We start from the raw sequence: 13,333 nt of genomic DNA, 5'->3' as shown, positions 1-13,333 counted from the left end.
CTTAAGTCGAAGACTATGTATTTCCCTGCTATATTGTCTTTTTTTTTTTTTTTGCTCAAAAGAAATTGCCATATTTCTTTCCCAGAAATCCCACTATCAGCTCACTCTGCAGTTCCACTCATATCTTTCTCAACCAGCAGTTTTATTATGCACACCCTTCTCATTTCCTTAGCAACATTCATGGTATCTGAGCAAGCATGAGGATCCAATCTAGCTTTAGGTTTTTCCAGCCTCTTCTTAAACTTCAGCACATACCACACACACACAGAATGAAGTTTGACTGCACCTACTAACTTCTTCATTAAATGATATCCACCACCTCTGGCGAATCCCTACTGCTGGTCCACTCCAAGCTTGGATTCTCAGATCAAGGAGCGCAAACATCCAGGGGCCTTAGCATTGAGCTGTATCTCTTTAACGTGAAACAGCTGTGGGGAGACTCTTGAACATGGATCTACTGATAACATGGCACCTCCTCAAAACTATAGTCTCATTCAGGGTTGGATGATGTCCAGGTCAAACCAGAAACACTCCCATCCTACTCTGCCAAAAGATCCAGGGTGAACAAACATCTCTTGCTGACTCTGCCTCTTTCTGGACATGCAGAAGGTCCAGGTTGCTCAGCAAAAGCAGTTTGATCCTTCAAAAGAATCTTTAGGCTAGTTGGACTACACTGGAAAAGTGAATTTATTCCAAAATCTTTGGCCTCATAAATAATTCATAATGATCGGTAAAGAATTAGCATTTTGGAGTTCAAAATACCTAAAGTTTCCTTGGATGGTTGAGGTATGACTGTTAATTAGAATAAGGGGAACTAGGAGGTTAATAAGGAAAACTTAGCTTGGGGGTATTTATTTATTTATTATTTTATTTTTTCCGGTTACATTTAGTTTTCCAAATTGTTTCTTCAGTGCCATTGCCCACCAGAATATTCCATGAATAAATATTAGGCTATATCCCTGGGCCATCTGTAATGGTCATGTTATTCTGTTCTGTGGTGTGCTCATGGGATTGTATCCTAACTGGAATTGCAGTTGGTAGATTGAGATGCATTAGATCCATTTATACATTTCATTCTCCTTTTCTAAATGTATTCTCCCTGGATTAGAGCTCCTGGCTGTGAGTCCTCTTGGGTCAGCTTAATTACCAGAAAAAGAATTATGGTTTCACCATATAGTGACCTTGCAAGAAGTATCAGCACAGCTCGATTTCAAATTCTGCTCAAATTTCACATATATTCTTAATATATTTTGCTTAGCAGTTTATTTGCCTTCTCATCACCCCTGTTTTCCCTGAGTAACAGCACAGAACTCCATAAATAAAAGCCAATAATGGGGAGTGACTCAAAAGTCTGGCTATTTTCATTAGCAAACTATTTTGGGGTGAACAGTCCACATTTTACATTCTCATGCTCATGGCACTGCTGTACATAAGTCTGAATTTTTTTCCCCTTGGGTTCAAGAGAATATTTTGGAGATGATGGACAGAAAATAGAATTAGAAAACAGTGCTATCAATTCTCATGTTGAAAAGATTTAGAGCGAATGATTGCATCTTACAGTTAACAATGAACATTCAAGAATTTCTAAAAGTTGGCAAACTGTAAGAAAAACACATTTAGAAAATTGTACTATGATTTAATGTTCTGCCTATACAGCTGATTCACTTCTGTTTTGTTTTTTTTTTTTTAATTTTTTGTTTCTGTTTTCCCCTAAATGTTTAAAATGAAATTTAAAGCACAGTTGATCTTGACTTGTAGGCGGCCTGGATATTAACTGGGGATTTAGTGACTATCCAAGAGCTGATCTACTTCTGATGGTGGGAGCCAAATAGCACCCTTGGAAGTTTCTCAGGATGTTAACTAGTCTTTCAAATCCCTCTTCCTGCCTTGGTATTAGTCTCTACCTGCATTAGTTGTATGCTAATTTGCCGCATAGAATTCTGATTTTATGAAATTGCTACCTCAATGTATAGGGGGAAAACAAAATTTAATAAAATCTTGATTTTGAAAATCTTGAGTTTTTCATATTAGATTTTTGGAGGAGAAACATCTTCTTAATTCATTTCTATTTTAATAATCTCCATGGCTCAATAATTAAATGTAAGCTATTGAATGCCCCTTTCCAATATCCTACTCATTAAACCCATGCTAAACCTCAAAAATACTGAGTCAGTGGCTGACTATTCCCTACTTAAAACCTCCCTAAAGCAGAATTATAAATGTCTTCATTGTTATTGCAAACAGACAGAACCAATGACAACAAAATAATTTTTACACTTATTCGCAGGATGCTATGTTAGCCTTTACATGAGTTTTACTTATTAGACATGTTCTACTTAACTTTTTTTTTAAGAACAGATAAAATAACTTCACCGCTTTAACCTCTTTGCCTCTACCTCTTGCCATATGACCATTAGCAGTCCCAAGAACAAAAGATCCACTCTAAATTCCAACTGTGTCAATTGTTGGACTACTCAACATCCCCCATGAGAAGTCTTATACAAGAGCTTTTGTTTCACAGAACTAAGTACCGGGAAAATTTTGCTTGCCCCGAGCAATGACATGTTTTCTCCTCCTGGGCAGTAAGAACCATGTAATTGAACATATTTTTCTTTGTATGGGGCTGCCAGCGATCTTAGAGCCAGACTTCGAGCCCAATTTTTTATGGCGCGCATATCTGGATTTTTCCCTTGTCCTTGATATAGATCTTCCATACTGCCTTTCGTTTACCAAATACACCATTATTAGAAAATTGTAGAAGTCTGAATAGGCTGCCTGAGATTATTATGGAATAAAGAAGATTGTAAATAAACCAATAAATCAATTGTTCAAAAAACAATGCATTTTGTCAGGGAGATCACTTTGTGAATGGTCTTTGGGCTCCTAACCCAAACCACAGAAGCCTCTTTCATTTCAGGGCACCTTTCATGTGCATTTCCCACGTGCCAGACAGATGTGCTCCTGGCAGGGAGGTTTACAAGTGTTAATGAGGCTCAGGCTCTCAAGGGAGGCCCCAGGAGAAGACACAAATTCAAATAATGCAAGACAAAATGAAATAGATGCGAAATAGCAATAAAAAACAACTTGATGTAAGGGCACTGGTGAAAGAACAATTCATTTTGGGAGGGCTTGGAAGATAAAGCGGCTTTTCAAAGGCTACAATCAAGGGCAGGTCATTTCAAGCCAAGGAGGCTGCGTGAAGAAAGTGTCTTGTCGCTAAATTATGGTGAGAAATGACAAAACGATGCTGTTGCTGAGCATTGTTAATCAGTGATAGATTATCATTAATATTGCTCCCCAAGGAAGACAGGTTTATCTAGAGGTGAGTGATATTTTTTAAAAGGGACTTTTTGGGAACTCTGCTACACCCTAATCCTTATTACATGCATTTCAATTTAGAAATTATAGTTCTCCTTTTTTTTTTTTTACACAAGTTTAAAAAAAAAACCTGAAGCATAATTGACACACAACATTACATTAGTTTCAAGTGTATCATCTCCTGATTTGACAATAATGTACTTTAGGGTTATTACAGTGTCACAGACTATATTCCATGTGATGTGTTTTTCATCCTTATGACTTATTTTATAACTGAAACTTTATATCGCTTAGTCTTCTTCACCTATTTTGCCCATCTCTCCAATCCCCTCCCTTCTGGCAAACTGGTGGTATTTATGAATGTTTCTGTTTGGTTGGCTGGTTTCTTTCTTTTTTTCTTTCTTCCTTTCTTCTTTTCTTTCTTTCTTTTTCCACATATAAGTAAAATTATATAGTATTTGTCTTTCCCTGTCTTATTTCACTCAGCATAATAACCCCTAGGTCCACTATGTTATCACAAATGGCAACATCTCCCTCTCTTTTATGGCCGAATAATATTCCATTATATATATATATATATATTTCTATGATATATATATATATGATATATGATATATATATCACATCTTCTTTATTAATTCATCAACATTTAGGTTGCTTTGATAGTGCAGCTATTTTAAGTAATGCTGTAATAAGCATAGGAGTGCCTTTATCTTTTTGAATCCATGTTTTCATTTTCTTTGGGGTAAATAACCAAAAGTTAAATGGCTGGATTGTAGGATATTTCAACTTTTAAGTTTTAGGGGGACCTCCGTACTGTTTTTCCCCAGTGGCTGTGCCAGTTTCCATTCCCACCAATGATGCATGAGGGTTCTTCTTTCTCCATGTACTTGCCATTTCTTATTTTTTTGATGCTGGCCATTCTGACAGGTGTGAGGTGATATCTCATTGTGGTTTTGATTTACATTTCCCTGATGATGAGTTAGGCTGATCATCTTTTCACTTGTCTGTTGGCCATTTGTATGTCTTCTTGGAAAAAAAAGTGTTTTCCTTTTCCTTGATAGGAAGGTGTCACAGGGACTTCCCTAACGCCTCTCTCTCATGATTAGAGCTATTTCTGAATTAACAGTCAGTGAAGAGGGGGAATGGAAGAAAAAATGAGAAGACAATATAAGAAGAAAATGGAAGGAAAAAGTGATGATGGGGATTAGCTGTATTTTCCTAAGGCAGAGAGCGTGCATAAGGATAAAGACCGTGTGGAAGTCTTCACAACAAAGACTTGCTCTGGATTAGGTCTGACTGAAATTGAGAAGGGTGGAGTGAATATGGCATGGAAAGATGTCAGTTGGGGAGTTACCAGGTCAGATTGTTGTGAGGTCAGGCGGGAACGCAGTGGTGATTTGATGGGGAACACAACTGGGTAAAATGAAGCCATCAAGCATTGCGATGAGTGTTGTGTAGGGATGGGGTGGTGGGTGGGGGGTGGTTGGGACACAGGTGGACAGGTGGCAGGAGTCCTTGTGTACTCTGGGACTTGCCCATATTGCTGTTGGGCTGCCAGTGCACCACCCTGAACTGTTTGACTTTAGGAGCTAATTTACGACATCAAGAAGAGAGTCGCTTGAGCAGAACCAGAGGGAAATTTCATAAACAGCGAAGGCAGTGATTCCTACTGGCTGTGTGCTTTTGGAAACAATTTACACAAGGGCTGATTTCGACATGCACTAATATATACAATCTAGCTGGCGTTTTATATGGAAACTTTAATAAAAGGTTCTTACTGGTGCTTAATTTACATAGATTAGAGTTCCATAGGCCCACATATTAGGGCTTAGGGATTTGGGGTCATTTAATGGAGATGCTAGTTTGTTTCAGATAAATAACCAATTTTAGGGAATCCTGGCAAAGTTAGCCTGATACAAACTAGGCAGTTTTTACATTTTTTTCCCTCTATTTTAAAAGTCTTTATTTAAGCAGTGACGTAATAGCAAGGGCTTGGAGACAATGCAAATGCCCATCAATAAGGAACAGATTATCTAAAGTATGTCTATCCATAAAATTAAATATGTACCTTTAAGATAATGAGGCATGTAATGCTAAGGCACATTAGCTAAGTTGTATGTCTAAGTTCAGGAAGAAGATATATAACAATGTACAAACATTTGCATACTGACATTTGTGTTTTAAAAAGAGAGAGAGTCTAGGGGTGCCTGGGTGGTTCAGCTGATTAACCATCTGACTCTTGATTTCAGCTCAGGTCGTGATCTCAGGGTCATAAGATCAAGCCCCACATTAGGCTCTACCCTGTGTATGGAGCCTGCTTAGGATTCTCTTGCTCTGCCCCTTCCCTCTTTCTAAAAAAATAAACTAAATTAAGTTAAATTAAATTAAGTAAATAAAAAGAAAGGGAGTCATTTATATATACATATCACTGAATATGCCTAGTATTTCTCTGGAAGGCCACAGAAAAACTAGTGACAGTGCTGGCACCAGGGAAAGAATATCAGGGATCAGGAGTAGGAAGGAGGCTTAATTTTTCACTGCATTTTTTTTCATACTAGACACTTTTAACTTGAGTTTCTTTAACTCTTGTCCAGTGGCTTGAATTAGTTTTCCATCTCTTTCCATGATTCAGGATAAAGGAACCCCTGAGTCAACATCAGGTGGGAAATCTTTGATTTTCCAGTCCTGTTCTATGTGGATTTATCTCAGATTCCCCCACAGCCTGGGTCAGGGCAGGTACTGACCCTGGCATGAGGTTTGTTTGTATGTATGTATGTATGTATTTATTTATTTATTTATTTATTTATTTATTTATTGTCTTTTTTTTTTCAGACAGATGAGTGAGGAGTTCCCTCCTTCTGTGCAGAGGTAGCATAGTGTGCACACTGGGGTGGATCTCATTTACCACTTATCCCTGTAGTTAGGTACTGTTGTGCAGTTTGTGTATTGTGCAACTATTTGTGGTGGTCCTGAACTGGCTTAACTTGCTGGTGAGATTATGAATTCCAACCCCTTGAGCTGGCACATCACTAACAGAAAACTCACGCTCTAGGTAGATCTGCTCTACTTTTCCACTTGCCCTTATAGTCTTCAGGGTGACCAAGTGTAAGGAACTACTGTAAATCAGTGTAGTGAAGGATAAGAGTATCATAGAGAAGTATCTATGAAAGACTTCCAAAGAATGAGGAGGAGGCAATTTACTCTGCATGGTGGTGGTGGCAACAAGCCGAGTAGTCTTGGTCAGTGGTTCTCAACTGGGGCCCCTAAGGAAACTTTGACAAACTTTGGAGACATTTTTGGTTGCTTCAACTGGGAGTAGTGGATGGAGGCCAGGGATGTTGCTGAACTCCCTGCAATGCTCTGGACATCAGACCCCAACAAAGAATTCTCTAGCTCCCAATGTCAGTAGGGCTGCCATTGAGAAACCTGGTTGTATGCTATGGTGACAAATAACTTAAAAAAATCCCAGTGGCTTCACCCAAAAACAAATTATTTGTCCTTCATGCAGTATGTCCAGCATGGATTGGCAATGCAGCCATGTTCATCCTGGTCCCATCAGGGAGTCTGGCTGAGGGGAGATTCATTTCCAAGTGGGTTTCCACCATTCCTGTGACAGAGAGGTAAACGTGGTGGATGGCACAGTAGATTTTAAAGCTTCTGCCCAGAAGCAACACATATCTTTTCCAATCACATTCCATTGGCCATAATCTAGCCCATAGGCCATGCCTAAATTCAAAGCAGGAGGGAAGCACATTTCCATCTTGTACCCAGGAGGAGGAGGGAAGGGGAATAATTGTGAATACCCTCATGACTATCACACTGTTGGTAGTGGTGGTGTGGTGCTGGTGTGAGAATTCAAGGAAGGCTTCCATTCTTTTTTTTTTTTATTTAGTTTAAATATCCATTTATTCATGAGAGACACAGAAAGAGAGGCAGAGACATAGACAGAGGGAGAAGCAGACTCCCTGTAGAGAGCCTGATGCGGGACTCAATCCCAGGACCCCCAGGATCACAACCTGAGCCAAAGGCAGAGGCTTAACCACTGAGCACCCCAGATGCCCCATGGCTTCTGTTCTTGTCACCTATCACTGCCTAATATACTACCCCAAAATCAGGGGCTGAGGACAACAGCCATTGAGTTTGCTCATGAAACTGAAATCTGCAGATAGGGCTGGATGGGAACAGTTCAAATCTACACCATGCGGCGTCATCTGGGGGAGCGTGAAAAGTGGGGGCCAGAATCATCTGAAAGCTTGATCACTCACATGTCTGGCAGTTGGTGTTGGCTATAGACTGTGACCTCAGCTGTGACTGTCAGCTGGCCCACCTACACATGGCCTCTACATGTGGCTGTTTGGCTTCCTCACAACATGGTGGCTGGGTTCCAAGGCAGAGAGTCAATGCTGCCAGTTTCTTAAAGCCTGAGTCTGGAAACTGGCACGGTGTTGCTTCATAATCTGTTCATCGAGGAGCTCTAGAGCCCAAATTTAAGGGGGAAGGAACACAGATTATGTTCTAATAGAAGGAAGGTCACGGAATCTGGGGGTTGTATTGTAAAACTGCTTCCCAGGTCAGTGCAGCTCTGAAGAATCCTTCATAGCAGGATTTCTTAAGTGCAATGTGGGGAATGAGCATTCCAGACTAAGCAAATAGCATGAGCCCAGGCACATCAGAGCTGAATTTATTCCAGTTTTTCAGCTGGTCTTGCTTCATAGCTACTCAGTCCTGGTGCTGACATCCACCTTAGAAAATTATCTTAATCCAACTATACCATATATATTAAATACATGAAAGTGAACTGCAATCTGGGTTTATTCTGATTTAACTGTCTAAAATTAGTCATCATTCATTTTCATGCAAAAAAAAATAAATTATTTAAAAGAAAATAAGGATACCATAATTTTCTGTTGCATATTTGCTCCTGTAATAATAGTTTAGTGTACCTCAATTTGGGGATTCAGTATAGTAGTGGCATTTACTATGCTTTGGATGCCTTTTGCTTTGAACTTCATGGTTCAATTTGGAATTTGTCACTGGTGGCACTTGACCTGAAGTGCTTTCTTCAGGATTAAGATGTGGTCAGTGGGGGATAGCCCTGGTGGCTCAGTGGTTTAGTGCTGCCTGCAGCCCAGGGTGTAATCCTGGAGACCCTGGATTGAGTCCTGCGTCTGGCTCCCTGCATGGAGCCTGTTTTTCTCTCTGCCTCTCTCTCCTCTCTGTGTATTCTCATGAATAAATAAATAAAATCTTAAAAAAATATATGTGGTCAGCAGGGAGGAGTAGCATGAAAGGGTCATCATTTTTCTGGTGTTGAGAATGACTACCAATAGGCACGTGTATTCCTGTCTTTCCAGAGTCAATCCTAACAGCGTTGCTCAGAGAGCCATAGCATTTTAGAGTTGAAAGCAACTTTCAAGGTCATCTCAGATGAACTTCCTAATTTTGCCTATGAGGATGAGAAAGAGAGCGACAAAGTGACCTCCTGGGGTTTTGACTCACTCTGGCACAGAGGAAGGGCAGCAGCTGGTACAACTGGAAGGGACCCACCAATCAGCTACTGGGAATCAGATGATTCCCTACCCCCCCCACCCCCCGCCCCCGGGTTAGTGCTGAGGGGAAACAGCTTCTTAGCTTCTGCTGCACTGCCTTCTCTTGTGACCTCTGTCCTGGCCCTTGGCTGCATCTCCTCCCTGTCCCCAGGCCTGGACCATTCCATCTGGCCTCTGATTCTGCACTGACAGCTGCCTTTCTCGTCATCCTTTGTTCTCACTTTTTGAATCCAAGGGGGAGGTTGCTCCATGGATAGCATTTGAATTCAGCTCATGAAAAATTCTGTTACAAGTGTACTTGACAGTTTGATCTCTGGCTTCTCCCACACATTTGCCCTTTATACCCTGAGAGTCATAAGCTTCATTTCCTTGGAGCAGATTGCAATTTCAATGGAAAGGAAATAACTGTGTGGCCTTCAAGCTGAGCCCAGTTCAGAACAGGGACCAAACAAAGCTTAATCCTGATTGAGAAAACTCAGGCACGGATCAGGCTCTGGAAATCTCTCCTCCTGAACAACTTCAGAGCTCATGATGTTGGAAAACCCCTGACCTGGGTTCAGGACCCAGCCCCGTCTTTTACTAGCTGTGTGATCCGAGCAAGATGCTTAAACTGTGTAGACTCAATTTCCCCTTGTATTAACGAGAATACTCATCAGTGCCCACCTCAAAAAGTTGTTGCATCATTCAGTAAATAGTTGTTTGTGTATCCTGTGTGCTCTACATCTGCAGTTTACAACCTAGTGAGTAGGAGAAACATGAATCACATAATCACCAATAAACATAAAATGAAAAATAAATACATCCATAATCTGTAAGCTCATAGATCAGGAACTTTCTGGACAAAGAGGCATCTGTATCCTGTCCACCTCACTCTTTCCATGACAATGAAGCTTGGGAAAGGCTTCCCTGGGGAAAAGAAGATGAAGCTCAGATTACAGAATGATTACTAGGAAGGTTATCGGGCACAGGGGTAACACAGAGCAATTTAAGGCAGGAGAGCAAGCCGTACTTACCGAAGAAAAGCAAGAAAAAGCATGGGGCCTGCGGGGGGCTGGAGACAACGGCCAGTGTGGTAGAAGCCCAGCGGGCCAGCCCAGAGGGGCTTTAAGTGCTGGGGCCAGATCACTTGCCTGCCTGCCTCCATGGTGGTAGGAATGTGGGCTTGACCCTGGCCCATTTTAGGTAATTTCAAGACCAGATTTGCATTTTATTTTATTGTATTTTTTTAAAGATTATATTTATTTATTCATGAGAGACACACACACAGAGAGGCAGAGACACAGGCAGAGGGAGAAGCAGGCTCCCTGCAGGAAACCTGATGTGACACCCTGAGCCAAAGGTAGACCCTCAACCACTGAGCCACCCAGATTTGCATTTTAAAAGATCAGTCAAGATGCAGGGTAGAGTGAAATGGAGTGGAGTGGTGGTTCTTAGTCCTGGCCTTTACAGGAAGCTTTCAGACAATACCTGGCCTCACCCCTAGAGATTCTGCTGTAGTCAGTTTCTAGTGGATCCTAGTAGATCACAGTAGATGCCAGGGTTGCGATTTACCCTGAAAGGAGGCTTTTGTCTACATGGGGAAGAAAAATTGCAGAACTGCAACAGCAGCCCAGAGTGGAAATGATGGAACGGGTTCTCGGCAGAGGCAGGGGTCTCCCGGCCTAGGGCACAGGCTGTGAAAGCATCCTGGACTTCCAATCACCCCCAAAGGGTTTGTTAAAATGCAGATTTCTGGGCCCCTTGATGCAGAAAGTCTGGGGTGGGGTCTGAGCATTTGCATTTCTCTCTCTCCAACAAGTCCCTCGGATATGCTAATATTGCTACTTTGGAGACCACACTTGGAGAATCACTGGTCTGGAGAAAAACTGCCAGATGTGGCAGATAAAATGAATAGGACTTGGTGGTAGATGGTTTATGCAGCACCATGTAAAGGAAGATTCAGGAACTCTTCTCTGTTTTCTGAATCTTGCAATGGAATGAATGGGTAAGTCCTATTCACTGGTATTCAGAGAACAGGGGATCAGACCAAGGAAGATCAGGGATTTGGTGACGCACGTGTATTTGAGTGTGCCTTTGAAACAACGCAGTGGAGGCACCGGGGTGGTTCAGTGCTTAAGCATCTGCCTTCGGCTCAGGTCATGATCCTGGGGTCCTGGGATAGAGTCCCACATCGGGGTCCCTGCAGAGCGCCTGCTTCTCCCTCTGCCTGTGTCTCTGCCTCTCCGTGTCTCTCATGAATAAATAAATAAAATCTTGAAAAAAGAAAAAACCCAACTCAGTGCATATAGCAAGCAGGGACATACATATATGGAACTATGGAACTCCAAGGGAGGTGATCAGAGATGTAAACTTAGGGGTCACTCTATAAATGCTTAATGAAACTGAGGACTTCCAATGAGATCAATTCAGTTCTCTTCCTTTCTTTTGCATTTATCCTCAGTTTGAAAGCTCTGGCTTCTCCTTTTCTTGGCCTTTCCAACGTGCCACAATCCTTTCAGCCTCTGTGTCTTCTTATCTGCTGTTCCTTCTGTTTGGGGGAATGCTTCCTCTTCCCTCTTCCATAATTTAGCTCCTTTTCCTCTTTGGATTCCACCCCTGCCTCGTCCCCGGGCGGGTCCTGTGTGGCATTAACAACCAGGTACCTTTGCTTCTTTCTGTAGCACAAATCAGAGTTTGTGGCTGTGTGTTTAGGTGTGTGACGTTTGCTGAAGTGTCATCTCTCCTACTACGCTCTCAGAGGTCACCATTGCTACCCGGGGGCTTGGCTCAATTTCTTACCCCTAAGGAAAACCTTCTGAAACACTTGGTAAGCGTCCAGCATGCCAGTCACAGTGAAGATTTCTCTCTCCGGAAGAGGGGGGGGGGAAGTGGTGAGTTTTGTGAAGCTGTTGTTGGTGTTTACTCAGTGCTGAGACTAAGTTTTGCAGGCCTCTGGGTGTGCGAACCAGCGACTGCGCCATCTGGTGGAAGCCAGGGCCGCAAAACCTGTGGTCTCAGCCTGGGCTTGTCAAGGTTGCTGAAACAACGTTGCCCTGGGTTCAGAAAAGACTCTTTTCTTACACATAAAAAAAATAAGAGTACATTTTATTAGAGGGAACATAGACTCTCTTTGAGAGACCTCGTTGGAGAAAATTGGATATGTATTGAAAATAGTGTTGAGTTTTCAAAGCAGAGAAGCGTGGCAATTGAGAAGGGCTTCTTAAAAGGACTCAGGGGGAAATAAGGAAGTTAGAGATCTCCACCCAAAGCCAGAATCACAGAAAAACAGGAACAGGCATATAGCTGAGCTTCTCAGGCTGATTTGCATCTTGGAACTGGCCAGTCAGTGGGGATGTTGCTCGTCTCTAGCCATGTGTCTCATAAGCCCTTGCCGTGTCTGGTGGGAGGACCGGTTACTTTCTCTCCCTCCTTCTGCAAGGGGCAAGGTGTCGCTGACTGGTTATGGGAATGACTAGGGCTGTGCAATGTGATGTGTGGGGGTCTGAGAGTGTAATCATTATTTTTCTTTCTCTTATAATGAGGAAGAGGAGGGAGGAGGGGCAGAGGGAGAGGGAGAGAGAGAATCTCAAGCAGACTCCCTGATGAGTGCCGAGCCTGACTCCAGGCTTGATCCCTGGCTTGATCCCATGACCCTGTAGATCAAGACCTGAATTGAGATTGAGAGCCGGGTTCTTAACCCACTGAGCCACCCGGGCTCCCCAAATTCAAATATTCTTGCGGCTACTGGTAGACTTACCGAAGGACATGAAACCAAATGGATTGATTCTGGTCAGTCACTTCCCTAGATATGATGTCCCTATTAGAGCCTTTGTATCTGGCTGCCTCATAGACTCCTGCTCAGACTGCATATTGTTTGCTCAAGAGTCTGGGGCTCTCTCTTCTTCCACTCAGATTCGGCCATTGTTGGGGGTCACATAGTACAGAACATAATTACTGAATCAGTTAAAGTGGCTTTAATTTAAATTGGCTTGAATCATAAGGGAATCTATTTCTTATAAATGGAAAAGTCCAGCATTAGAATGGCCTTCAGGTAAGGGTTGATCCAGTGGTTCAATGCTGTCAAAAACCCTGTTTTTTTTTTCCTACTTCAGTATCTACAGTACCAGTGTCATCTTCTTTTTTAAAGATTTATTTATTTATTTGAAAGAGAGAGAGATAGAGCACCAGCAGGGGAGGGGCAAAGGGGGAGGGAGAAGCAGACTCCCCACTGAGCACAGAGCTTGATGTAGGGCTGGATCCCAGGACCCTGAGATAGTGACCTGAGCCGAAGGCAAGAGTTGGATGTTCAACCAACTGTGCCACCCATGCTGTGTTGGCTTTCTCTTAAGGTTGCTCTCCCTTTAGGCCCTCCCTCAGACCTCCTTCTATCCCTTTGCCTAAAAACACATCAGTTTTTCCCCCATTTCTTCTTTCAAGGGTGTCGAGATGCTGATGACTCAAGGTGAATGCTTGTAATTGCCTGG

The sequence above is a fragment of the Nyctereutes procyonoides genome, unplaced genomic scaffold (assembly GCF_905146905.1).
Source record: "Nyctereutes procyonoides isolate TBG_1078 unplaced genomic scaffold, NYPRO_anot_genome, whole genome shotgun sequence".
In the NCBI taxonomy this organism is placed as follows: Eukaryota; Metazoa; Chordata; class Mammalia; order Carnivora; family Canidae; genus Nyctereutes; species Nyctereutes procyonoides.
This window is presented reverse-complemented; position numbering follows the sequence as displayed.